General features: G+C 48.8%; 1 long non-coding RNA gene across 2 annotated transcripts; it reads left to right on the forward strand.

The window, feature by feature from the left end:
* The first annotated feature begins 19 nt into the window (after window positions 1-19).
* LOC126947339 (uncharacterized) lies at window positions 20-27,210 on the forward strand. 2 transcript variants are annotated; one of them, XR_007723022.1, is made up of 4 exons: window positions 20-12,896; window positions 22,612-22,729; window positions 25,144-25,324; window positions 26,767-27,210. It is a non-coding gene; the product is annotated as an uncharacterized LOC126947339 (long non-coding RNA). The 2 variants fall into 2 exon arrangements; XR_007723021.1 differs by lacking the exon at window positions 20-12,896 and having other exon boundaries at window positions 21,031-22,729.

The following is a 27,210-nucleotide window of genomic DNA, read 5'->3' on the forward strand; positions in this document are numbered from 1 at the left end:
CCAGTTCACAGCTGGGCACTTACCCCTTACACAGGTGATACTAGTTAAAGTGGAATCTATATTAGCTCGCACGGGAGCGTGTGAGGAGCTGGGAGGGTGGTGAGGCTTGGCCCTAGCACTGGAGCCCGGGCTCCTGACGTTCTGCGTCTTCCTGTTGAGGGGCCATCAGGGCCGCTGTGGGTCCTGAAGACAGTAGGTGCCATATGGACCAGGGGATGCGGAAGCCTCTAGAGGCTGTGGGAGGCAAGGAGACAGTCGCTTCCCCAGAGCCAGCCCTGCCGACACCTCGACGTTAGCTGGTGGGACCTGTTTTGGACTCCAGCTTTCAGAAATGGGAGAAAATAAGTCAGTGTTTAGGACGCTAAATTTGGGGTGATTTAGTGGAGAAATAGAAAACCAGCCCACGAAGGTGCACGCATTGAAATGTGCTGTGTCCAGGTGTTCACAGTGGCGTGAGGGGGATGGCGTCAGGGTTCTGGGAACTGTGCAGTTTTACTGAAGGAAGGGGGCTCGCCACGCCTTTCCTCATGTAACTGAAGGTATGTATGCCTGCCACACTGCCCAGGAGACAGGGACTAGAATTCTGACTTTATTTCTTATGGGAACCAAGGTCAGAACACGGTGAGGGCTGAAACGAGCTTCCTACAGCCTGAACTGGGCAGAGGAATCGCAAGTAGTTTGTGTTTTTCTACACAGATCTGTCCTTTCAGGTTTTGTTAAGTTCTGGAAAAAGGGAGAAGCCAGGCACACCTCGGCGACGGACAGTGTTTCTGGAGGTGGTGTGGCTTCAGCCTGAATGTGGCCGTGTGGCTGGGAGGCTCAGAAACTGCCCTCCAAGAGCACTCATCTGTTCCTTATTGCACTAATACCTCATTTACAGAAATCCACAGAAATTACAGAGCTGTGCGGGAGGCCTCTGGTCTGGATGGGTTTGTGTGGACCGAGGTCACGGGGTGTTGTCCCAAGTGCTTATCCTGATCTGGCAGAGGCTCTGTTCCCAAATGATTATGCCACAGTTTCAGAGCCTATATCTGAGTGATAGTCTTTTAACTTTGTTGCATAAAAGCAAACAAAGTATGTCTTGAGAGTCTAAAAATCCGTTTAGTAGCATGGCTGTAAACTCATACATGGGGCATTGGGATGGAGTGAAAACCACCGTCACCTGGCGTGGACGCTGTGTGGTATTCTGTGTGGTGGCCTGCTCGTGCCTTGAGCTCCATCTGCAGTGTGAACAACAGCTGTGCATTTGAGAAATGTGGGCAGGTCAGCTTGCTCCTCCAGGGGCCTGCAGGCGTCCGGGCGAGGGGCCTGGGATGAGGCCACGTCAGTGGGAAGGAGCTTGGTTGTGTCAGCAGATATGTCTGCCTTTACAGGCCCGCAAGCCCGCCAGAACCCAGTTTTCCTTTGGTCATCTAATGCCAGAAAAAACCCCATTTCTTAGAGATTCTCGTAATTTATGTTAATGAACCATTTGACCATACATAAGATGTTATAAATGCATGAGGCTTTATAACTTGGCAGATGTATAACTCGCATGTTATGATTGAATCAAACTGTTGAAGATACTGGTTTCACTTGAAGATTTTTAGCATTTTATGCGCAAATCAAATGCCAGTAGCATTTTGAAGGAGTATTTTGGAATCGTAAATACAGTGGGACAGTGCTGGGTCTCTGCGATGCTGGTGAGGTGTACGTGACCTCAAGCTCTTGGAGCTTACAAATAAGATTCCTAAATTGTCACACCTGCAGTGCTGGAAGTCAAAGTGGATTTCTGTAAAGGAGGTATTAGTGCAATAAGGAACAGATGAGTGCCCTTGGAGGGCAGTTTCTGAGCCTCCCAGACTCCCCAGGAGGAAGCGGGAGAGGGAGGCAGTTACCCACCAGAACCTGGATGGTGGAGCTGGGTTTGCTGGTGGCCCTGCGTGGCAGGTAATTACGTGCAATAAGGAACAGGTGAGCGCCCTTGAGGGCGGTTTCTCGCTCTGCTTCGGAACTGCAAGTGGAAGACGCCCCAAAGTGGGGGTGGGGGGTGTGGTGGTTATCCAATGGGGCCGGATTTGCTGTTGGCCGCTGTGTGGCAGGTCACTGCGGGGAGCGATGGGAGGTGAGTGGAGTGGGAATAGAGGATGCACCCTCCACAGCTACTGCTGGGAGTTGGCGCTGGTAGCAGAGGGGGCATAGAGGGATTCCCATGAGGGGCAACACGGCCGGGGTCCCACGTGTGCTGGACGCTGAGGTGTGGCTATATGTGATCTCAGTCTCCACAGCCGTCCTGGGAAGTGGGTTCAGTCACCTTCCTTTCTCACATTTGAGAAATCTCGGGCTTACATCACAGCTGGGTGGGTTGGAACTAATGTCTCAGGCAGGACGTTGGCCCGAGAGCCCAGATCTTAACCCCCCCTGCTCTTTTCAGTTCACCAAGCTTGTAGAGAGGGGTGTGTGGTGGTGGGGGGCGGTTGAGAAACCAACACAGTAGAATGGGGGAAGGAAATAAACCAGGCAGGAGACACAGGCAGTGCTTGGGAGGTCTGTGCGGGGTGTGGGTGGCACCTCTGGGCCTGTGAACCCCGTTCTGTGCTCTCGGCTTGCCCAACCTTGGCCCTCAGCCATATGCTGTGCACTTTAGGTGAAATCTCAGTCCCTCGAGTGATGCGGGCATCTTTTCTCCCTGGCTTTGCCTCTCCTTAAATCACGGAGTCTCAGTGGGGATGGCGGGGTGGTTGGTGGTCCATGGAATTTGCCCTCCACTTCCCCATCCTTGTCCTGTCCTGTCTGGCCTGTTACCTGTGTCTGTGTCTCTTCAGAGCCTGCAAATGAGTGGAGGCCACGGCAGCCTCTCGCTGATTGGCCTCTCAACTTTTTTATTCATCAGAATCGTGTTAAATGCTGATTCCTAGGTACCCCATTAGACTGTCTACGCCTGCCTGGCATGGGTACTTTGGGGAAGGTACAGAGGGTTGCTGGGCTGTTCCAAGAGGGAATTTGCATTTGTAGAATGTCAGCTGTGGTCTTTCCAGCACTCTACTTTCCACGCACACATGGCATTAAACCTGGAAAACCTCTGGGTGCTGTGCTGGTGAGGAAGCCCCGGCTGGACGAGGGGCTGCTGGGGCTCGGACTTGATTCCTGGGCTGGGGGCTGTGGGCTTATTCTCTTCAGTGGGTCTGCTGATGGGATGCCCTGGGAAGTCCTGCTGTGCACTCGGGGAAGGTGCAGAGACACGCTCGGGAAATACAGACCATGGATTTAAAAATTCCTACTGGAATATCTTTTATGAGCAAAGTAATTTGCATCTAACTGTAGACAATCATTGCTTGAATAATTGATTTGTTTACCAAATTGGTCCTATGAACAGAATAAAGTTTTCATTCATGCCTTGTCTATAACGTAAATAGGAGCTATTACCGCAACCTAAATTAGCTTTAAATTTTGTATCAGATTGCAGTCCAGATTACAAACGGCTGCTTGATAATCTAATTGATAAAACAGAGGAATTTAGTGCTTGGAACCCAGAGTGAAGGGAACAGAATTGCTTTGGTTTCTCAAAAGCGTGTGACTGAGGGGTGACCTGGGGTGAAGAGAAGTGGCTGGAGTCATTACACTCGAGGAGATGATCTGCCCCAGCCTTTCTCAGCTGTCTTCTGGATAAAACAAAAGGGCGATAAACAGAAAAATTCAGCACTGAGTTCATCTATTCCCTGAGCTTCTCATATGGTCATTAATGTGACTGGGCTGTATCTGTGAAGCCTCCATACAGGCACAAAGGAATTAGGCTAGAGTAAGGCGGCAGGCGACCTCTGGCGTCTGTGCCACGTGTCATTTCCTGAAGCCCTTTTGGGTGAAATGACAGTCGCAATGTCTGTTGTTCAGAGGAGTGTAATCTCACGTATGAGATACAGATTTTAAACGATGGAGATTTTAAACACCAAAGCCAGGAAGCTTGGTGGGAGTGGCTGTCTTCCGAGTGGTTTTCTGTGCTGCCATGGACGAGGCGTGGATGTGTCATCCGTTGGTGAGATCCACTGGTGAAGGGGCTAAGCAAACCCTGGGGGGGGGGGGGTGAAACTACATCTCTTCTGGCATCCCTAGTAAATACGTTTTGTAAAACCTGTGAATTTGACCCTAACCCTGAGTGTTGAAGTCTGGTGCAGTGTCTTGAGCCCTCTTCTGCCTTGAGGGTGAGTGACTGTAAATGACCGATTCCTCAGTGATGAAAGTTCAAATTTAGCTTCCCTGAGGAAGCCAGACCTCAGTCACCCGTGTCTCCATTAACACTGCGGTCCCTACTCGGGTGGCTGCAAGTTTCCAGGCCCTCCTTGGAGACAGAGCCGTGCGGTGCTTGATGATTTGATAACATCAGCCACCTTCTGTCTAATCACGGTACAGATGATTCTCCTACAAGGAAACGGATCTAGTTTCTTCCCTGATCGTTGGAAGAAGCAGCCTGCCTAGGGACTGCACCGTCCTCTGCACTTTCACAGCGAAGCCTGTGTCTGTCTCCGAGGAGTGTCGTGTGTGTCGTGGGAATCGTGGGAATTGCCTCCTTAATTCTTTCTGCTTTTGAGGGCTCGGACAGCTCTGCCTGTTTCACCCGGGACGAGCAGCGGGTGGTCTCTGGCTGCTGTGGGACTAGGGCTTGGGGTGCATCATCACATCCGGTGACCTGTCCAGGTGGGCATATTGTCTTGCCTGTTGGCTGAGGCAGCTGTGATGCCATGGGGGTCATGCTTGTATCAGGGCCAACCCAGTTCTTCCCGTGCACACTTCTGCTGCTGGAGTGCCTTTCCTTATGATGACGTGTTGAATTAGGGTGGAGAATGCAGAGAGGCTCTGGGCCTCTCCTTCCCATTCTTACTCCCTGGAGCTGTGATGCCCGACAAGGGAGCCCATAGCCAGAGGCTCCTTTAAATTTAATTAGAATAAAGATTTGATAACATAGCCAAACACATTTGAAAAGAGCTTCACAGATTAAATTCCGGATTCAGCCCTTCAGGCCCAGTGGCCACGTTTTGGGGCTCAGCAGCTGTAGGTGGCTGTTGTCTTTCTGTGTTGGCTCAGCAGATTGGGACGTTTCTGGTTCAGCAGGCAGTTCTCTTGAATGGCTCTGCCTGTGGTGAGGGCACCTTGGCTGGAGAGCCTCGTGGGGATCCCTTAGGCCTCTGGCTACAGCCAGGCTGCACGGTTCCTGTGCCCCGTGTCCTCTGCAGGCCCAGAGCTATCCCACCACAGAGTCAGCACTGCTAGACTTGGGTACTGTGTGCAGACAGCAGAGGGGCATGTCTGGGTCTTGCAGGGGCTGGGGTGACTGGCCTCCTTGGCCAGGAGCCCGTCTCCGAGTCTTCAGGGGAAATGCATCCACCATCCACACCGTGCACCAGAGGAAAACTGTAGGCTTCTCTGTGGATGGTGAATTGAGATCATGCAGAGTGACTAGGCTTGGGCTCCTGACCAGCGTGAAACCTGATACCTTTAGGTGGAACCTGACATGCCTCCATGTGTACATGGCAAAGAGAATGCAGCGTTGTCAGCTTGAATCCAGATGTGCTCCCGTTTTGAGGTGGAAGGTTCTGGGAGTATTGGCCATTGGTGATTGTCCTGCCATGGAGGACTTTGAATGCAGGCACTGGTTTAGGATAACCCTGGTTTCCTGGTCCTGTATGTGGGCATCCCTGAATATCCCGGGCTGGAGGAAAGCAGGGCAGATGGGAGGGTGACAAGAGGTCAGGTGTTTCCAGCTCTGGGGAGTGATGCCATCAGACGGCTGAGATCAGGTGGCCGGGGAACAAAGCAGGGGTGCATGGAAATGTCATGTTTCCTGGGGCATGGGGAGGACCTGTTGAACTCTATTCCTGGGCAACAGTTCTTCCATTCTCAGGAATCTGTGCCATTGTAACTGAGTAGCAAATTCTAGAATTGCTCTAATTACTTACTGTTAAGTCCCCATCCCAATTACCATGAATTAGCAACAGTGATAACAGTTTGCCTGGTCAAACCTTGCTAAGAAAAACCAGTGGAACTAGTTTTAGTTGCCTCGAGTTCCCTCCAAATCGGATTCCTTAGCGGCTTATGTCCCCACAGCTGCTGCAGTTCTTCCTGGGCCTGGCAGGCACATTCCAGACATTGACATCTCAGGTCAGATGCAGGCGTGCATATTATAGAAAATCGCACTGTGCTGTGATTGGCTTGAGCTGACGTTCTCTAGGTGAGAGGCGGAGGCCGAGGACCTGTGAGGGACTGTCTTGAGTGTCCTCTCATTGACTTGGAGCAGATGCACATCTGTTCTTCAAAAGTTCTAATGGGATGAAATTAGAAATAGGAATTTTTAAAATTCATGTGTTACGAACTCTGTTCAGTGATTTCCTCTGAAATGAGAGACTATTTGCAGACGAGGCATTCAGACTGCAGCTCTCCTTAGAACTGTCCTAGACCTCGATGCCGTCCTTTGGCCTCTTCCTGGGTGTGGGGTGCTCTGCTTGAAGCAAAACCACGTGGTCTGTGCATCACTACTGCAACCAGCTCAACGTACACACCCACTGGGAGGGGGGCCAGATCACTTAACATTTTAAATGCATTTAACATTAAACCAGCAAGTCAGCCAGTGCTTTCTGTAACCAAGCTGCCTGGCTTATGGGAACCTGACACTTAATTTTTCGGAGAGAATACTTGCTTCTGTGGAGTGTCAATATTTGTCTCATTTGTTGAGACTCTGCTCAAAGTGATGAACGTGTGTAAATTAGGACCCTTTTGTGTAAATTGGGCCACAGAGCTCTCTAGGCACAGTCAGGGGAGTAAACGGCTGTGAAAGATGTCGCCTGATGTGAGCCGTGACCAGGCACTTTGGAACCTGGGATCCCATCTCCAGCCTTTCAAAGGACGTAGAGGAATCGGCCTGATGTGAGCCCTGGCCGGGCACTTTGGAACCTGGGATCCCATCTCCAGTCTTTCAAAGGACATAGAGGAATATAAAATGCAGATGGGAGAGTTCATATTTTGGGCATCTCTGTTCTTTTGAAATCAAAGTGCAAAGAAAAAGTTTTGCCTTGAGGTCTTACCCCATCCTTGTTTTTCTCCTGAGGTTTTAACATTTTCTTAACTGCTTTTTTCTCCCCCGATCCTTGGGGAACTTCTATCTTCATATCTTCTTAAAAGATATGGTTAAATTCAACACTGAAATTTAAAAACATGCATTCATATTATTTTTCTTTAAACTGATGTATCTGACATTGGTGAAGAACTAACTGGGCGTATTGGTGTATTTTTATTTTTTTGAGATAGTCTTGCTGTGTTGCCCAGGCTGGAATGCAGTGGCGCGATCTTGGCTCACTGCAGCCTCACCTCCTGGTTCACGCCATTCTCCTGCCTCAGCCTCCTGAGTAGCTGGGATTATAAGTGCCTGCCACCATGGCTGGTTCATTTTTGTATTAGTAGAGATGGGGTTTCAACATGTTTGCCAGGCTGGTCTTGAACTCCTGACCTCATTTGATTCGCTCACCTTGGCCTCCCAAAGTGCTGGGATTACAGGCATGAGCCACCACACTTGGCCTGGGATATTCTTGATTGTAACTGTAATAGATGCCTTTAATAAAAACAAAACAGAACAACAACAACAACAAACAGCTGTCTGAAAAGTCCCAAAATTAAAGAGCTCACTTGGACAGGGATTAAAACACCAGTTGAATGGCCTAGCACAAACCATAGTTACATGGGCCACTCGGCCTGTTAGATCCTTAGGGTATTTGAAGTCGTGGGGATATTTGCATTTCTGCTTCTGGATATCGTGTCAGTATGAATTCGGCTAGTGTTTGAGGGCCAGGCTCAGATCCAGGAAAGCAAGAGCCCCTGCCCTCACGGCACTTCTCTTCGTGTGTGTGTGTGTTAGGAAAATAGAAAGCATAAGATATTTTTTTCAATGAGCTGGGAAGATGGAAAAATAAGCTTAAGATGTTTACTTGTTCAGAAGAAGGGAAGTGCAAGGAATACTCAGCTTTGTTGCTGCTGAAGGAGGCCCCTGGCGGAGGATGTTTCAGAGGTGGGGTTTGTCTGAGAAAGGTGGTAAGAGGCAAATAGGATGCCCCATCTGGTTTGCCAGAGATGGGGAAAGTCCGTATCCCCAAAACAGCCTCAGCATTCTGGCAAAGGCTTTGGAAAACCAGCTAGGGTGTGGGACGTTGTTGGCTGCTGGGTAGAAGGAAAACATTGCTGGTCCTGAGGACTGTACTGTTCTTCCACTGCTATAAAGAACTACCTGAGGCTGGGTAATAAGGAAAAAAAAAGGTTTAATCGGCATACAGTTCTGTGGGCTGTACAGGTTTCTACTTCTGGGGAAACAGAGTGGAAGGTGAAGGGGAGACAGGCATGTCTTCACATGGCTGGAAGGGGAGAGAGAGTGAAGGGGAAGGTGCCATGCACCTCCAAACAACCAGATCTCAGAACTATCATGAGGACAGCACTAGGGGGATTGTGCTAAACCATTAGAAACCACCCCCATGAGTCAGTCACCTCCCACCAGGGCTCACTTCCAACAAAGGGTTAGAGTTCAGCATGAGATTTGGGTGGGGACACACAGCCACACCATGTCAGGCTTCCCATTCTTCTCCTGCACATGCTTCGCAAATGGTTCTGTCATTGGTTTTTGTTTTTGTTGATACATAATATGTGTACATATTTTCAGAGTGCATGTGATATCTTGATTCATCCCTATATTGATGAAATCTGTGTACTTGGGATGTCTTTCACTTTAAATATTTTCTTTTCCTTATGCTGGTAATGTTCAAGTTATTCTCTCCTAGCTGTTTTGAAATACACAGTAGATGACCCACTGCCATCCCCCTGCTGATTTATCAATAGTAGGTCTTGTGCTCCCATTAGGCTGTGTGTTTGTGCCCGTTACGAGCCTCTGCCTATCCTGCTTATGAGTGGACTCTGCTGGGCCCTGTTGACCACCTACTCTTGGCCTCCATGAGATCTGCTCTCAGCTCCTGCTTATGAGTGAGAACATGCTCCGTTTCTTTGCTTGGCTCGTTTGCTTAACGTAATGTCCTCCAGCTCCATCCATCCTGTCTCGGATGACAGGGATCTCAGCTGTATGGTGGAGTATTGCTCCTGTGAATGTTCGGGCCACATTCCCTTCATCCCCTGTTGACGGGCACTCAGGTGATTCCAGATCTTGGCTGCTGTGGATGGTGCTGCATTGAAGCTGAGAGCAGTCACTGGCTTTATACTCGGGGGACGTGAGCCACTTTGATGTTCTCAAGCAGCCATTCCCCAAAGTCCTCCGTGGAATGCCGCTTTCCTTTGTGCCCATGGTTTCCACTAGGATGAAGAGCTGGGAAGGGGCTTCGAGTGAACCCTTGGGTTTCTGTCTTTAATTGGTACCCAGCTGCACTGACCAAGTGGGGGTCCCAGTGACCCTGGACACTACCTCACATAAGGTCCAAAGATGCAGTTAGGTTCTTTTTTTAACTTAAAAAAAAAAAAAAAAAAAAAAAAAAAAAAAAAAAAAAAAAACCCTTTTGACCTGGTTAAGCTATAGCATTATCAGTTAGTGTTTTTCTTATTGGAAAGGTGTATATTTTATTTTCTAAGAAGGAAAGAAATCCTGTTAAATACTCTAACTACAGATTAAATCATGTCAAGGAAAGAGGTACTATTTTGGGGGAAAATTATCCCTTCATGTCAATGATCAAGGAGAGGACTTAGATTGTTTAATTGAGTTAATTATGAAATCTTAAGTGGTTTTGAGAAGATGAGCTGTGGATGCTGCAAGACATGAGACTGATGGTGATTTAATGTGAGTCAGCCCTGACAGAATGTGGCTAATATTTAAAGCTTGCTCCAGTATTGCTTGATAGATTGTAAGTTAATGTAAAGATCTGTTTGATGCTTTTATTTTACAAACTATTATGGAGAAAAAGTTTGACAGCCAAGGAACCACCTTCAACCAATTTCTTCCTACTTTCTATCACTAGAAAAATTTGTCCTGTTAATTCCAGAATTTACTTTTGGAAAGTTCCTGTAAGGAGAGCAGAGGTATTGGTGATTGAATAGTGACTTGAATTTAGGTGAAGATCGTTAAATATTTCATAGTCATGTTTGTCTTGGTGGTTTTAGCAATTTTATATTAAATTTAGAACTGCGAGTGAAACCAAATGTGTTCTTTTGCTTTTGTGATACTCCTTTGTATGACTATACTGGTAAAGAATGATAAAATGTGTATCGGGTATTTTTTCTGTGTAGATATTAGGATTTTGAGGGGAACAAATTAATCATTCTTCTAATAGACATTGTGCTGTGTGTTGGGTCCTTTGTATATTAGTTGAATCACTATAATGAGGACAACTTGAAAGTTTGTTTCTATACAAGATCTTTTATATGCTGACTTGTGTTACGCAAAATCCTTCATCCTCTAAGAAGACTAAGCAATGGGTTGGAGGAGAGGTTTAATCACCCATTAGGTTTATTCTAAATGCCCAGAATTGAAAGCAAGTACGAATTATGTTTTTGAAGTGTGGTGTGTGTGTGTGGTGGACTCCTTTTTAGGTCATGGGAGGGAGGTAAAGCAAAGATCAGATTTGCTGATAAACATTTGTGCATATGCTAGTGGAGAAGTCATATGACTTGACTGCACCTGCGTACTCTGATTTTGGTTTTGTTAGTGTCTGTAGCTACAAGCCACAGCCGCCTCTGGGACTCACCCTGAGGGGCTGTGATGAGGGTTATTACAGAGTTGTGTGTCTTAGCGAATGGCACAAACGGTCTTGTGGGCCTACTTTGGCTTTGTTTGAATCTGTAGATTGTTAAACTAAGTTTAACATTTTGAGGATTATAAATTGTGATTCTTGTCTAAGAAGAGGTTTCTGTTGTCTCTGAAGACAGGAGCCACAATACAGATGGTCCCTGGCTCACAATGGTTACATTTGTGATTTTTTTTTTCAACCTTGTGATGGTGTGAACTAGTCACACTCAGTGCATTGTTCGGCCCGAGATGGGCTGCCTCTGGATGAACCCATTGTAAGTTGAAACTATTATGTCAAATGCACTTTCTATTTAGGATATTTTCAGCTTACGCTGGGTTTATTGGAACAGTTTCATCCCACGGTAAGTCAGGGAGCATATATGCTCATAAAAGTAGAGAGAATCTCATAGATACCATGAGATATAATGTCTCTGATGTTATAGAGATACGATGAAAACAATCAAGTGGGACTTGGAAGCCTTGGAGGGACTCACATGGGCGGCTCCTGGAATGCAAACGTGAGCGCCACTGGCTTCTGGATGTGACATCTGTGCCTTCTGCTTAGCCCAGTGGGTTATTGGCTGCTCCCGAGGGCAGAGAGGTCCAGCGTTCCTGTGTTTAGGTGTTTGAGCTGCCTTAAGAGGCTAGGTCAATTCTCACTGGTGTCTTCAGGGCTTTAGGTCTTCTGAACAAGCAGGAGGAAGGACGACTTTGTAGAGCTTTGGAAATCTCAACGGACTTCAGGGCCATCCCCCTTGGCAGGAGAGAGCTCCACTGGAGGCGAGCAGGGTGCCGTGCGTGCCTGTGCTGGGCCCAGACGTGTACGGACGTTGTGAGGGCCACAGGACGCAGATCGGTCTTGGTTCACAACTGGTGTCAATGGCCACGCAGCATTTCTGCCAGGTACATGACTGCGGGGACTTGGGTTTTGGGGTGTGCGTCCTGGTTGCCTAGTTGCTTGGAAGACCCCTATTCAGACCCCAGCCTGAGTCACCGTGACAGGCCTCCCGCTTCACACGCCACACGGAAGCCGTGGCGTCGGTCACTGACGCCCACCAGCTGTCAGATGTGCGTATGTATCTTCCCTGGTCTCGTGATGTGTCTTGTTTTGAGGTTATAGTAAACGTTCTTTAAGAGGGGTTTTGGATTTTTTATGTTGTTTGCAAGGAGGCAGCAGGGAGTGCTTGAGCAGTGAGATCCCCTTCCCAACCAATGCAATTTCAGATCACAGCAGGTAATTAGGGCAGCGGAGCTGTGGGATCACCTACCCAACCAATGAGAATTCAGATCACAGCAGGTAATTACGGCAGCGGGGTGGGTGGCAGAACCCTGAACTGTGGCTGTTTCTGGTGTCTTGCCCCGGACAGAGTGTGCTGGGGCCTCCGTGGTCCTCTGTGGGGTGGGTGGAGCACATGAGCTGGGTGCTGCTGGGCTGTGGCTGGCTCCCCAGCCCGGGGTTTATGCAAGACTCGTTCTTAAGACAACTTGGAACCCAGAAAGCAACATGAGGAGAACGGGTTTGTGCGTTTCTGGATCCTTGGTGCTTCCCAGTCTCAGACGCTGTGCAGGCTCTGAGGGGTCTCGCCGGGAAAACTTGAACAGTCGGCCCCCGGGGTGGAGTGGGGCTGCAGCGGGTCTTGCAGAAACTGGAAGTGGGGGTGAGTGTCTCGCAAGCGGGACCTTTCAAATGGGCCCAGCAGGCTGCATCTGTGGAAATGGTGCCACCTAAAGCAGGGCTGTGGCCAGCAGGGCCTGAAAGGCTACAGCGGGCTCTGTTTCTGCTGTCTTGAGAGAGTCTCTGCACGGTTTTCCTTGGTCTTTGTCTATTTGGAGGACGCTTCCCCCTTTCTTGGGCTTACCAAGCCTTCTGAGCTGCCTTGTTGAGTATGACAAAGCCCTGAGAAGGCATTTTTATCGCATAATTATGTTATCCTGGTGGCTGGATAAATGACCTGCAAATGTGGGTGACTCAGTAGCTCTGAGGGTGCTCAATATCCAAGACAGGTGGGAAGAAAATGTTCAGGCAGGTGTCAGAGAATCTGTTCTCTGCTTCACACTGGGGCCCTGGTTTGCTGACAGTCTTCACACTCGATCCAAAATGGGGATAATGAAGTCTCACGGATTCGGCTTCAGCTGAGAGCTGCCTCCAGCACAGTCTTGTGTGAGTAAGAGTTTATAGGTTTGGTGCAAAGGGCGGGCGTCAGTTGATCTTATTTGTGGTGGTGCTTATGGTGGCTTTTCCGTAAGGAATTTAGACTTTATTAGCTTTGGCAAGGGAATCCTGAGTGATAAAGTGGAAGAATGCTTCAGGAAATTCTGGAACCTGCAGTGAGTTTGGAATCTGTATGAAATTGAGATTTAGATTCTCACGATTTCCTAATGCTACCCCGAAACCCAGTAGTTGAGACAGTCGTAGAGCTTCAGTTGTGCTGCCCCGGTTCCCCATTTTAAAAGGAACACGTTGCTTTCATCTAGAATGTTCTGAGCTCTGAGTGCTGCCAGCGGAGTTTCCAGCTCTCTGCATCAGAGGGGAAGCCAGGACTGCGCTCACGGTGTCGCGGCAGCTGGGAGCTGAACCTGGACCTCAGGCACGTGTGATGCTGACCATTTTCTGTAAACTCCAAGGGTGCAGTGGTCTCCTTGGCACTTTACAGTCTTCTGAAGCTTTTGATGTGTCTGTACTTTATAGATTTTTCAGAAGTAGACGGCCTTTTCCCACACCCTTGGGCTGAGTTTTGTCAGAGGCTGGTGTGTGGGAAGCACCACACCCACATTCTGACAGCGAAGACTCTGGTGCCCAAACGAGGTCAGAGTGGAAATTTGTTTTTCCTTCCCTCCAGTCTGGTCCAGCTGCTCCCTGCTTGGCCAGAAGAAAATCATGCTTATCCAAGTCATAGGCAAACCCCCGAAGTCAAACATTTGTCTTTTTTCTTTAATATACCCATTTAGTTTTTATGGGACGATAGATGGAGAAGTGTTTTTTAGGGGAAAATTAATTTCTTTAATTACAGAGAACTTTTTGGACAAAAACTGTAATCAAGAAGCTATTGTGTAATAAGATCTAGTTAAATACTACAGTTGAAAGCTCTTTATATTTGATCTTAAACTTGGGCCTGGTATGCATGTCCGCACGCTCGTGCTCATGACGCCAGGCTCAGCTGTGAACTACAGGCACGGTACAGACTTTCTGGTTGCTTTTTTGAAAGTCTTACTGCTTGGCCTCTCGGACTCAAATGTTGAGTTAGGTTGATTCTGTTCAGAATGTTCATCCCTCCATCTAGGGTCCAGTCATCTTTCAGGAAGGAACCGTCTTCCTCATCTTTGTCCCCTACAGTATTGTATATTTAATAGTTAAATATTTATAGGTTACATGGGTGACTGATCTGTTCATTAGGAGGAAAACAATGCCAATTTTTACATCATTATAATGGACTTGTTAAATGACTGTTAGTATAATGAAGTTTACATGGCAAAAGAGGCTTTGCAGATGTGACTGTAACGGACAGTGGGATGGGGGAGGACCCTGGGTTGTCCAGGTGGGGTCTAGCGTCCTCATATGTGCATTGATGGGAGGGAGTACGAGAGTCTGCCTCAGAGGAGGAGACCTGAGGATGAGATAGAGGCCAGAGGGCTGTGGGGCTGAGGGCGGGGGTGGGGTAGGGGCCGGAGGGGCATGGGCCAAGGGTGGGGCAGGGGCTGGAGGGGTGCAGGGCTGAGGCCGGGGCAGTGGTCAGAGGGGTGTGGGGCTGTGAACCAAGCTGCATGGTGGCCTCTATGAATTGGGAGACTCCAGGCAGGAACACAACCTACTGACCCCTTGACTTCAGCCCTGGGACTCCTGACTTCCAGGGCTGAGAGGAGGTTTGCGTTTGTGGTAATTTGTTGCAGCAGCAATAGGAAGTTAATGCAGTGTATCTGTTCTTCACCTCCAAACCTTTGAAAAGTAACCCTGTTGTATCGGCCTTTTGTGTGCCCTAAATTCTAATGAGATGGTTTGTAGGAAATAACGGACACAAACGGTGGCAGAACACAAAGTTGGACAGAAGCAGTGTCTTCTGTGGTTCTGTAGTTTGGGTCTGTGAAGTTAGATTTCGGTCAGAGAGTGTGTGGTCTTGTTCAGTGTATACCTGGAGTACTTGTTCAGAGCTCCTGGGGGAGTGGTAACTTTAACACTGTTAGGATTAAACACTGTTTAATCTGTTAGGATTAAACACTGTTAGGATTAAAACTTCAAGCACATCAGGGCCAGAGTTCCTGAGTCAGTGTTAGGCGACCTTTGAATAAGAGTTGGCATGTAGAATCTGCCCACTTTACTAGCATGAAGCAGCAAATTTTTTTTTTTTTTTTTTTTTTTTTTTTTTTTTTTTTTTTTTTTGAGATCGAGTCTCGTTCTGTCACCCAGACTGGAGTACAGTGGCTCGGCCTCGGCTCACTGCAACCTCCGCCGCCTGTACTCAAGTGATTCTCCTGCTTCAACCTCCAAATTGCATGTTTTTTTTTTCTGTTTTATATACTTAGTATATGACAACTCTGCAAACTTTATCAATACAAATGACATGCCAGAACTTATGAGAATCCAGCATTTTCCCATGCAAATTAGTAGTGATGTGGAATTCCTGGGCTGGTTTGGTTTTATAAGACGTAGGGGCGGATTCTTTGCCTAATTTCTGTGGAGCTAACAATTGTTAATCACCCAACACTCTTACCTCCCCCAACAGCTCAGGTGAGCGGGTTACCCCCGCTGTCATGATGAGAGGCAGGAGACTGAGGCTCAGATGAGCAGGTGACACATTACTGTCCAGCCCCACCCACCCCGTAGTTTCCTGCCATGGCTCAGCTATCTTCCTACGAGAAAGGACAGACACCCTGGTGCTGGGTAGAATTCCTTGTGAACCCCTTTGCATCCTCCAGGGAGTTCTTGCTTTACGGTGGTGGCTCATGGGGAGGCCTCTGGCCCACTGAGAAAGTGACTCATGTTGTAACATTACTGTCTCTCTGTCCGGCTGCTGTCGATTGGGTGATTTGTAAAGAGACATTTATTGCTCACAGCTCTGGAGGCTGAAAAGTCCAAGGTCAAGGCAGTCCAAAGTCAAGGCACCTGCACATCTGGTGTTCCAGGGCCTGTGGCATACAGACGGCAGCATCTCACAGGGTCTTGCGTGGCAGCAGGCGTCTCATCGGGACTCACATGGTGGAGGAGCAGGAGGGCTCCTCCATCTCCCAACAAGGACACCAACCCCAGTCCTGAGAGCAGGACCTCCCAAAGGCCCCACCTCTTAATGTATCCCATCGGAGATGGTTTCAGCATGAGGTTTTGGGGACATTCAGGCCAAAGCCATTGCTCTGCTGTGGTGTTAGGGCTGCATGGCATCATTACTGCAGCAGAGCCACAGCCTTCTCATGTGCATTTGCTGCAGGAGGAAGACGCAGGTGCCTGTGCAAGTTGGGGTTCAGTGCAAGAAGTTGAGACCCTCTGGGAATCTTAGCAGGAGGAACTTAAGGCTTTGAGAACTGACACCTTAGGACTGTACTTTTCTTCAGACTGTAAAAACCTTGGTGTGTGATAATACTGAACATTTCCTGAGCCCTGTGATCCTGTAAAACAGTGGTGGTTAAGACATTCCCCCTCCCCACAACTAGGCCCCCACTTTTACTGCAAGAAGCCCCTTCCCATGTGGCTTAGGCTGACTGGCGGATGACCATTTACCGAGGACAAGGCCAGACACAGGCCTTCAAACCCCCCATCTCTGCCTTATAAGTGATTAGCTAAACTGCCTGTTCCCACTGATCAATCACCTCCCACCTTGAAATGGTTCTTCGTGGTGCAGTTGCGCCTAGGGGGGTGGACTTGTCTTTGACTGTTGCCTTCCACAGAGGACGGTTAGGGTGGGCAGGAAAGAATTCTCTGCTACAGGTCTGCATTCCAGGCTGTTTCCAGAAGTGGGAATTCTTGTGCCCTGGAGTCTGGGAATGGATTTCTAGTGTCCCAGCTTCAGGTGGAGTTGAAATTGAGTGAGGCAACCCACCACACCCATCTGGAGCCAGGAACTAGAGCCATTTTTAAAGTGGCAGTTTCTCCATAAGATTACCCAAAAAATGCGCTCAGCACGTTTCTTTCTTTCTCATATGCATTTGGCCATCTAAAATGGGAATGGTGGTTTTTTGAAGCATGGATGTAGTTTTAAATTTTGAGTATTGTAAACCTTAATGTAGCTTCTTAAAATGTTTGCCTGATTATTTGGAGATTTACTAAACCTTTGGAGTGGTAATCATGAATTGATCTATATGACTTTGCTTTCTATGATGCAATGAAAGTACTCTAATGAAAACCTCTGCAGTTGGGTCAGCAGGCGATTGGCCAAAACAAATTCTGCTTTTTGGGTTTCTTTAACCAAACAAGGGAGTAGAGTGTAGGCCGAAGTGGCAAATTCATTTCAGAGCACGCCAGAGCCCTCAGTGATTGAGCAGCCTTCTCAGGTGAACGTGTAATGTGCCGTGAGTCTTGGCAAGCCTGGCTACTGATGTGTGCACGTGACACCACAGAGCCACACCTAGGAAGATGTGGTTTCTGTAACAAGCTTTGGAAAACCAAAGTTCAACTTAATTATCCAACTTTGTTATAGAAAAAGCTTAGATCAGATGGCCAAAGACCTGATTGTTTCATGGTTGAGACATGGTTATAAAATTGCCCTTACTTGGTGCCAATCAGTGTTGGTCCACAGTGATACTCCTCCAACCTCACTGAATAGTTTGGAGACTGATATGAGACTGTGAAAATCTCCTTAAGGTGAAAAGGGCTCTGGGGCACCCGGGAATATCCGCACACCCGTGGCCATTCCCCTATAAGGTGGAAAGGACGGCTGGGTCACGCGGGAGCATCCGCACACCCATGGCCGTCCTCTTTAAGGTGGAAAGGGCTGCTGGGGTGCCCCGCAATATCTGCTCACCCGCGGCCATTGTTCCTGTCCCCCTTTCTGCTCAGTCACCTCTGTGTTCCCGCATTCAGGCTTTGGGACACTCATGAACAGCTCGTCCCCTGGGCTGGTGAGGAAGGAGTGGGAGGTTGTTCTGAGGCTCTGTCACTGTCTGCCCTGTCATGAGCTGGGGAAGGCAGTGGCAGTGACCCTGGAGGAGTCTGGTCAGTGAGGGCTCCGGCAGGAAATGCTGAGGCTTGAGGTGGCTCTGCCAGTTGTAACCAAATGTCTTCCCTCTTATTTCCATGATTCCTTCTAGTTCTGCACCTTGCACTGCAGAGTCTCTGTGTGTCTGTATAAATATACATGAGTTACGATACAGGTGTCTCTTTCCCCTCTGTCTGGGGCTGGGCCCAGGGAGTGAAGTGCAAGACCCCCTTACTGCTGGATGCCCACCAGCACGAGGCACTGCCTACCCTGCTAACGAATGCCTCCAGCGAGTCCTGGAAGCCTCCTTCTGAGCACCTGGCCTGTTGACGGTGTATACGGGAGACAACTGAGCTCCCCTTGCCCCACCCTGAGCAGAGACTGGGGAGGCGGCGGCAGCACTGCCCCCATGGTGCATCCTTGGTGCATGGAGGAAAGTGTGTTCATGCTTAAAACACAGCCCATCCTCTCAAAAGCAGGGTGACAACCACATTTACTTCTGGAATCTTAAAAAAGGGCCCGTCTCTTTGAGAGAAGAACGTGGCATGTATGTGTGTACCTCCATTGTTTTCTTTGAGACAGTTTCCCTCTGTCACCCAGGCTGGAGTGCGGTGGTGCGATCTCACTGCAAGCTCCGCCTCCCGGGTTCATGCAATTCTCCAACCTCAGCCTCCCGAGTAGCTGGGACTACAGGCACCCGCCACCACGCCTGGCTAATTGTTTGTATTTTTAGTAGAGACGGGGTTTCACCGTGTTAGCCAGGATGGTCTCGGTTTCCTGACCTCGTGATCTGCCCACCTCGGCCTCCCAAAGTGCTGGGATTATAGGTGTGAGCCACCGCGCCGGGCCGTATGTGTGTACCTCTTTACAAGTCTTGCCCGACCTTTGCATTGAAAAATTATTGAAAAACTTAAGGATGTAACTGACAAGAACTTTATAGGTTTCTCCAAGGAAAAATTTGGAAAAGTTAAGTGAACCCATAGTGTGTTTTACTTCTATGAGTCCCACACTTGGATTTTTAAATGTGGGCAAAACATCTGTATGTTCTTCAGCCTGATTTCCGTGGAATCGTGAATGAAACGTGCTGAAGTTGCCGTGCGGATTTTGTTATGTGGCGGTGACAAGTGGGGCTGGTCATTAAACAACTGGAGGGACCCCTGTCCTTTCTGTGCTCCTGTTGGACACTAGGCACGTGCTTGGGTGTTTTCTGTGCGTGTGGACAAGATGAGGACAATTTCCAGATTCACATGGTGGTATCTTCTCCCTTTTCTGTTAAAACGTGTCTTCTGCTGCTTCTACATAGACCAAGTGTTTCTTTCTCTTGCCTGTCTATATAAACACTGTTTAACAAAAACTGTATTGTAGACATGTGAAGCTGAATTCCACATGATACAGCAGATAGAGATGACTGAGTATACTGTTTTGTGGAAGGAAGGTTTAAAATGATTTTTAGCTTTTTCCCTGAAATAGGGAATAATTTTAACTTTTTCCCTGAGATAGGGAATAATGAAATGGGAAAATAATTAAATTTTCCCATTTAATTGTTAGATTATATTTAATTATTAGATTATTCATGTATTGCAAGGGAAAAAGGAACTAGATCACCCCATGTACCCAAATGAAAATTTAAAGGGTATGGGCGAGTTCATTTGAACTCCTTTAATTTGTTTTTGTTTGTTTGTTTTTGAGAGTCTCACTCTGTTTCTCAGGCTGGGTGCAGTAGTGCAATGACAGCTCACTGCAACCCCAACCTTCTAGGCTGCAGGTTCAGGAGTGGTCAGAGGAGGCCAGAGGAGGCCCTTGTGATGCGAAGCTAAACGTTTAATGATGGCGCTGCTGAGTGCATGAGCCGCGTCAGCCCAAGAGTCTGGGTAGGAGGGAACGGCGGGGTGGAGAGAAGACTGGACAGATGGGTGCTTTCCTCGGCCCCTGGGAGCACGGTCAGGTCCATGCTCAGACGTCCTGGTTTCTCCCACATTGCCATAAATAGCAAGGGAAGGACTCGGGGCACCCAGGGACCTCAGGGGTATAAGCTGTGTCCTCGCGTGGCCCCAGCTGTGGCCAGTGATGTTGTTCTCTTTAACCTCAGGCTTATTTTCTATAAAAACACAAAGGGACAGAAGTAGTTCAAGGGCCTCTAAAGACTTACGTAATTGTTAATAGGCCTACTTTTATGCTTTCTTATGTATTAAGAGCAAATCATGAAACAAACTCATTTCTGTTTGAAGAAATCTTTACGGTTCTCATTTTTGTGGCAAGCAACATTGATTCTTTGCTTAGTGAGCGTTAGTGCCCTCCTGCCCAGTGCGGTTGCCTGGCGTGTCCTCGCACACACCTCTGTCCATTGGTCTCCGTTCACCTTTCCGCCTAGAATTGTAGGAGGGGCGCTGGGATCTTAGGGCTAGAAAGAAACTCTGAAGACCACTTTTAGGGGCGGCTTTTAGTCAGGGCTCTCCAGAGAGACAGCCAGCCGGGTGTGCGTGTGTCTCCAGGGGGAGGGCTGCTGCAGGGGCTACAGAGTCCAAGAAGCCCCAGGACCCACAGCCTGCAAGCTAGAGTCCTGGGAGGGTGTGGCTTGAAGACTTGAGAAGCGGAGGGTGCAGATCCCACCCGGGTCTGAGGAGCTGAGACCCAGTAGCACACGGGCTGCAGAAGACAGATGTCACTGGCCTATCAGCCAGACAGGTGGAGTGAACCCAGTTTTCCCCACCTTGCTGTTTTACTCGGGCCCTGGGTGGACAGGGTGGTGTCCCCCACACCGGCGAGGATGGGTCTCCACTCAGTCCAGAGGCAAACATGCATCTCACCCAGAAATAATACAGAACCAGCCATCTGGGCACCCCGGGCACGCTCAGGTTGATGCACAAAACCAACGCCGCGCGTGGCCCTGACGTCTGCGTGTTCGCATCACTCCACGCACATTGCTCGGTCATCGTCTCGGTGAGTTTGTAAGCTCGTTGTGTGGTTCTGGGGCTCTTTGTCCCGGGTGGTGGTGGTGGTGATGACAGGCTCCCCACTGCCCCAGCTCAGGTATGGAAGGTGATGGCATCAACGGCTCCTTGTTTCTCAGACACTGGAGCGGGTGCTCTGTGCAGCCAGTTCCACCTGCAGCAGCATCTGTTCCCTATGCCGATTCCATTCGGAGTGTGTGCCTCCCTTCTGTTGAGGGTGCAGACTTCTTTCAGGGAAGAACTGTGTCCTGTTCGCCTATATCTCCTGTGGTGTATCTCATGGCTGAATAAGTAGCTATAGTATACCTTGGTGGCTGAATGATAGGTTCATTGGAAGGAAACTTTGATTTTTTTTTTTTTTTTTTTCTTTTTGGGATGGAGTTTCACACTCAATGCCCAGGCTGAAGTGCAATGGCACGATCTTGGCTCATTGCAAACTCTCCCTCCCGGGTTCAAGTGATTCTCCTCCCTCAGCCTCCCAAGTAACTGGGGCTACAGGCGTCTGCCACCATGCCTGGCTAATTTTCGTATTTTCGTTAGAGACGGGGTTTCACCATGTTGGCCAGGCTGGTCTTAAACTCTTGACCTCAGGTGATGCACCCACCTCGGCTACCCAAAGTGCTGGGATTACGGCCATGAGCCACCACACCCAAGAACTTAATACCTTTTTTTTTTTTTTTTTAAATCATAATGGGCTTGTTAAATGCTTACGTTAATGTTTATTTTTAAAAATGTTATCTGTGACCTTTCAGCTTTTCATAGCACTTCTCGTGTGAATATTTAAAAAAGGCCCTTTACTCGTGGGGGAGAAGCGGTTATCCCTTTCAGCAGAGGGAGATGGAGGAACAGGCCCTGGTGGGTCTGAGCACAGGCAGTCACCCCAGCCTTGGTGCTTGCTTAGGTCTGTTCTCCGTTCACCGTAGCGCATCCACTCTCATTGTCAGCTTAAAAATAAGCTTTTTCCTCTTTCTAATCAGAACAGTTAGTTTGTTAACCATCACGTTAAGGTATCGAGAATGATGGCTTTCAGGCCTCAGATATGACACAAGTAGTAAATGCAGCTGACCCTGAACAACATGGGTTTTGAGCTTCGAAGGATCACTTATGTTAATTATTTTCCAACCAAACCCTTACTGAAAAAACCTGGCTTTGTGGAGGGCTGACGTTTCCTACATGCGGTTCCATAGGGTGGCCGCGGAGTCCTGTGGATACGTAGATTTGGGTAAACTCGGGGGGTGTTCTGAAATCCATGTCCCTGTGTATACAGAGGGACAACTGCAGCTTTTTAAAAGTTTGTGTCCTGCCTTGTCCTAAAAAGGCTCCAAGGTGGATGCAAAATTATTTCATCCTTTTGGTTTTCTTGGTGGGATATTGATGTTTATTCTTCAGTGTCTAAAATCCTGAGTGAACAGAGTTAGTGCTTCAGGAATAAAGCCAGTCTGGAAACACATATTGAGATATCCACCTTTTCTTCATGGTTTCACTAAAGGCCATGATCCTATTTTATTCGGTTGAACTGTAGGAAACTGCCAATATTTGCTGTTTTTGGCCTACAAAATGGCAAGTTCGTACGATATTAAAAACAAAGGCTCCCTGGATGGGGAAAATAGGAATCGGTGAGAACCTGAAGTTGTCTGTCATGGCCTCTGAGTCACAGGTAAATAAACCTGCGTGAGGGGAAGTTGGCTGTACAGTATTTTCCTTCTGTTTTGAGACTGTCAGAAAAAGGAAGTTCCATTGCGTTGGGTCCCTTTTCCTCACCTTTGCTGCAGAGGGGACTTGCCATTATTCCTCTTGTTTCCAGTGCCCAGGAGGCTGATGCCACATAGAAGACCTGCAGGTCGGTGGATGTGAAACAGGCAACGGACACGCTGTGCACCTTGGGACGCATCTGAGAAGTACGTGCTTGCAGCAGGTCTGAGGTGAGGGCGTGTTCCATCTCCTCTCCCTTCTCTGGCTTTGCAGGCCTTTGAAGTTGGTCCTGGAAAGTGAAATTAGTTAATGCTGATTAGCTCCAGGTCAAAGCCTGGGGGCCGAAGAGACCCGCCCTTCACTCGGGGTGTGAAGCATTGGGCCTTCCCATCAGGAGGCAGCAGGGACTCGAGAAAGCCCCACATGCCCTCCAGTTCCCTTATGTTGAAATTTTTTGTACTCGGCCATGCCAGGTCATTTGGGAGGTAAATGGGGGGTTCACATGGGGGTGTGCAGTATTCTTAGGTGTCAGGTGTGAGAGTTGAATTTGTAGAAGCTGTGCGGATAGGAAAGGGCCTGGCAGGGAGTGCTGTTTACACGGAGCCAATTTAACGCGAGGTCTGTGCTCTGCCTGGGTCCGTGTCTGACCGGTGTCTCCCAGTCTGCAACAGGACGTTGACGTGACTCGGCGCCATCGTCCCACTCTGTGTAGACGTCTGAGGATCTGTGCGCGGCTGCTCTGTGAGAATGAGTTGTGATAATGAACTGAGAAACAGTGAACAAACCCTGAATTGGTTAGCACTGGTTCCACGGCCACTTCTGCCGTGGTTGGGGTCATTCATAATAAAGTGTGCTGGACTCCTATGCAGAGCTCTGAATTTCAGAGGCCCTTTAACTCGGCAGCTAACCAGTCGCTTCCTTCAGAAGACATTTGAGTCCCCTTTACCTACCAGGGTGACCCTGGGAGTTTGAAGATGAGTGAGACAAGCCCTCCGTGTCTTGTGGATTTTACTGTCCAGAGGGGAGACAGATGTGGATGGTGAAGGGGCCCTATCAGAGGTCAGCGCACGTCAGTTTGATTTCTTCAGCACTTGCTGTGTTCAGGCGGTGCCCCGGGCCACGTGCAGAGCATCTGGGGACACTGCCCATGGCATCCCAGGCACAGCTAGCATCTGCGCCATCTTCATACTTGGCCTGAGTTTTGGGGAAGTACCGAGGACGGCTTCTGCCCTTGCTGGAGAGAGTTGGAAGTCAGGGCAGCCCTCCACAAGGAGATGATCGCCAGCTGATTCCTCAAGAAAGAGAGGTGGTCCCCACATGGGCAGAGCAGGGCAGCATGCACAGACCTGGGTGTGGGGTCTGGGGCATGTGCATCTGAGTGGGGTCTGCTGGGAGACAGCAGGGGTGAGGTGTGAAGGCAGTTGGAATTGACAGGATAAATGATCACTAAGGCGATGCTGGCAAAACATAAAATTGGGACTCTCTGGGGTAAACGTGGACTTAGGGTGACCCTGGGCGTGGGTGTTTTCAGGCTCTGAAGGCAGAGATTTAGGAAATTGGGGCAGAGCTGAGCCCCAGATGAGGATGAAGACCACCCTTGGGATGTTGAATGAGACAGGGGTGGAAACCCAGTGAATGTCGTGGGGTCAGTCCAGCAGGAAGGCAGCAGAGGAGACCGTGTCCTCAAAGGCCCCGTGGGGCCTGCCTCTCAAAGTACTGGGATTACAGGCATGAGGCACTGCTCCCTGCCGATACTTTTAAAATTTCTAAGCTACTCTCTCTCATACCCACTCCCGTATTTTTTTTTTTTTTTTTAGACTAGGTTTATGGCTATATTTTTTCCAAGGAAACCAAACAGTTACCTGTTTGAAGTACAAATAACACCGTGTTTAAAAACCGAAAATGCCAATTTGCATAGAAGTTTCCAAATACCCAGTTGGTTTGAGCCTTGCATTGCAGTGTCACTACCTGCTCTTAAATTTCTACATGATGTATAGATAGTGAGGCAGGGACGGCTCGTACATCTTCAGGTTTCGATTCTACTAACTTGGGCTATATTTTCATTTATTTTGGCACATCTGTGGGTGTGGCAAGCAAGGCCAGGGTATTTATTTTGAAGCTTGTCCAATAACAGTTGGGAAGATTTTCACATTTTTAGAATTTTCATAGTAATAGTTATAATTTACAAAGAATTAAAAATTGTGTAGTCATTATTTTGCTTTTTTCTAGATATGCCCTGAAACAGGGTTGCTAACTATCATTCTACATCACATACCCATACCAACGTATGTAATAACATACCCATACCAAGGTGTTGTGGGGCGGTGCTCAGTCCTCCGAGGGAGGGAATCGGCTCTTACCCGATTCATATTCAACAGGACCGGGGAATGTGTTCTTGTTCCATGTCCTGGTTGCCAGGAAGTCCTTGCCCTGGACCCTGTAATGCCCGGGGTCTTCCTGAGAAACGCTGGTGGCCACTGGAGCACAGCCCGGCCCCCTCCAGTTTCTCCGCTTTGTAACTGCACTTGTGTTTAGCAGGTCTTCCAGGACTTAGACGCTGCTTGGTGTGAGCCAGGTTTTGTGTGGAAAGAGGACAGATCCGAGCGGCAACCAACCAGCCCAGAACTATCTTTTATGCTTCCAGATTCTGTGGCCAAAAACTTACCCGTGGACATTGAGGGTGATGCACTTCTGCTCCAAGACGTCTGTGGACTCAGCTAGAGGGATGGAAAGGATATGGAGCCTCTTCACTCCTGGCCTGGGCTTGGACCTGCTGTGCAGCCTCTCAGTGGCACCAGGGCCCCCTTGTGTCACAGCAGTCTTGGGTGGTTGCACTGCCCCAGGATGTCCCAGGCTTCATGATGTCCAGGCTCCCCTGGCATGGCGGCCTCAGGCGGGTGGCACTGCTCTGACGGACGTCCCAGGCTTCATGATGGTAGGGGCCTCCTTGTGCCATGGCGGCCTCGGCCTCAGGATGGTGGCACTGCCCCAGGGTGTCCCAGGCTCCAAGGCCAGTGTTCCGTCCAGCGAAGGGAAGTTGTACTGTAAGGTCTAGTCTCGGAAGATGCCTGGGGTCCTATCCTTCAGAGTGGTCCTACACTCACCACAAATCAAGCCAGGGGAGGCCCTGCCAGAATTTGCAGCTGTGTTTCAGGTCGTTCCACAAGGCCTCTTTTATTTTGGCCTAGTCAGGTATATAATTCTTTTTCTCTTTGGTTTTTTTGAGACAGGCAAAAAAACCCTTTTTGTTGCCCAGGCAGTGGTGTGAGCACAGCTTACTACAGCCTCAACCTCCCAGGCTCAAGCGATCCTCCTGCCTCAGTCTCCTGAGTAGCCAGGACCCACAGGCACATGTTCCATGTGTCCCCATGCCTGACTTATTTTTGTATTTTTTGTAGAGATGGAGTTTTGCAATGTTGCCCAGGCTGGACTCGAACTCCTGGACTTAAGCAGTCCAGCTGCCTCAGCCTCCCAAAGTACTGAGATCACAGGCATGAGCCACTGTGCCTGGCCAAGTGTGTTTCTAATTTCAAAATTAAGAGGACCCAGAGTCAGTTAATGCGTCTCTACTGGAACATGCTGCTTATAGTACATTAGGAAAAATCATCCAGAACTTGGAAAAGGGGCTGGACAGACACAGCCCTTTGAGGTTGTCTGATGAACCCCTGGGGTCTTTAACCATCTGGAGGGATGTACCGTGTCAGACTCACTGTTGTCGACGGGCTGAAGCCCAGTTTCATGACGTTATGTGTCGGCTTGTAGTACTTTCTCTGGCAGAGATGCGAGTGACTTCTGCTCACTGAGAGGCTCATCTCAGGGACTTCATGGCCTGAGGGACGGCAGCCTGTTTGAGCTGATCGAGCAATCTCGCGCTACCCTTATTTTCTGAAACGCCTATGAGTGACTTCTCACACGGTCTTTGAAGCGGCTTCATGCCCGCGCTCCTTGGTAATGATCGAATGCTTTTTTTGACCCCTCGTCCCCTTTCTTTGGGGTGTTCCAGTCTCAATTCTCATGTGTTCTGCTTCTACGGGAATTTCTGAAGCTGCTGAGTGTAGAAAGCACTGAGGAGGCTGTGCTCCCACCCCTGTGAGTCTTCCAGGCATCATCCTCTCCGAGGCTTGGCGAGGTGGCGTCCATGGCACACCGAGGAGGCTGTGCTCCTGTCCCCCATGAGCTTTCCAGGCGTCCTCCTCTCCCCTCCGGGGGGACAGGAGGAACCTTTCAAACCCTTCTTAAACTTGTTTTCATGTCTTTGTTTTAACAGATTTCTTTGCATCGTCTCCCTTATCCAGAAGTGAGGGTGAACGCTGAGTTATTCACGGGAGTCAAGAAACCACACGCAGCCCAAAGAGACGTTTGTTTCCCTGAAATGATTTGTGTGTGTTCACCTTAAAATGCAACTCAGTAAAACAGGTGTGTTTTGAGGAATGACTTTAAATTACCCAGGTAAAAATGTGACAGTTAAATTTCATCATCTGTGCGGGTGTCCACAACCCCCTTCTGTGATTGCGTGTGAGTTTGTGACTTGTGGTTATTTTTGAAGAAAGAAAATCTGTTGCTGAGGACTTCAGAGGGTGTGCTGGGATTGTGTAGGGTGGACATCGGGGGCTTCAGTGTGTGGCTTCCTTGAAGAGGTTCAAATTAAGGCTGAGAGTCCCTACTCCAAAATGCTCTGAAACCTGAAACATTCCGAGCTTCCTCATGACAC

Source organism: Macaca thibetana, unplaced genomic scaffold, assembly GCF_024542745.1.
Source record: "Macaca thibetana thibetana isolate TM-01 unplaced genomic scaffold, ASM2454274v1 unplaced_scaffolds148, whole genome shotgun sequence".
Taxonomy (NCBI): domain Eukaryota; kingdom Metazoa; phylum Chordata; class Mammalia; order Primates; family Cercopithecidae; genus Macaca; species Macaca thibetana.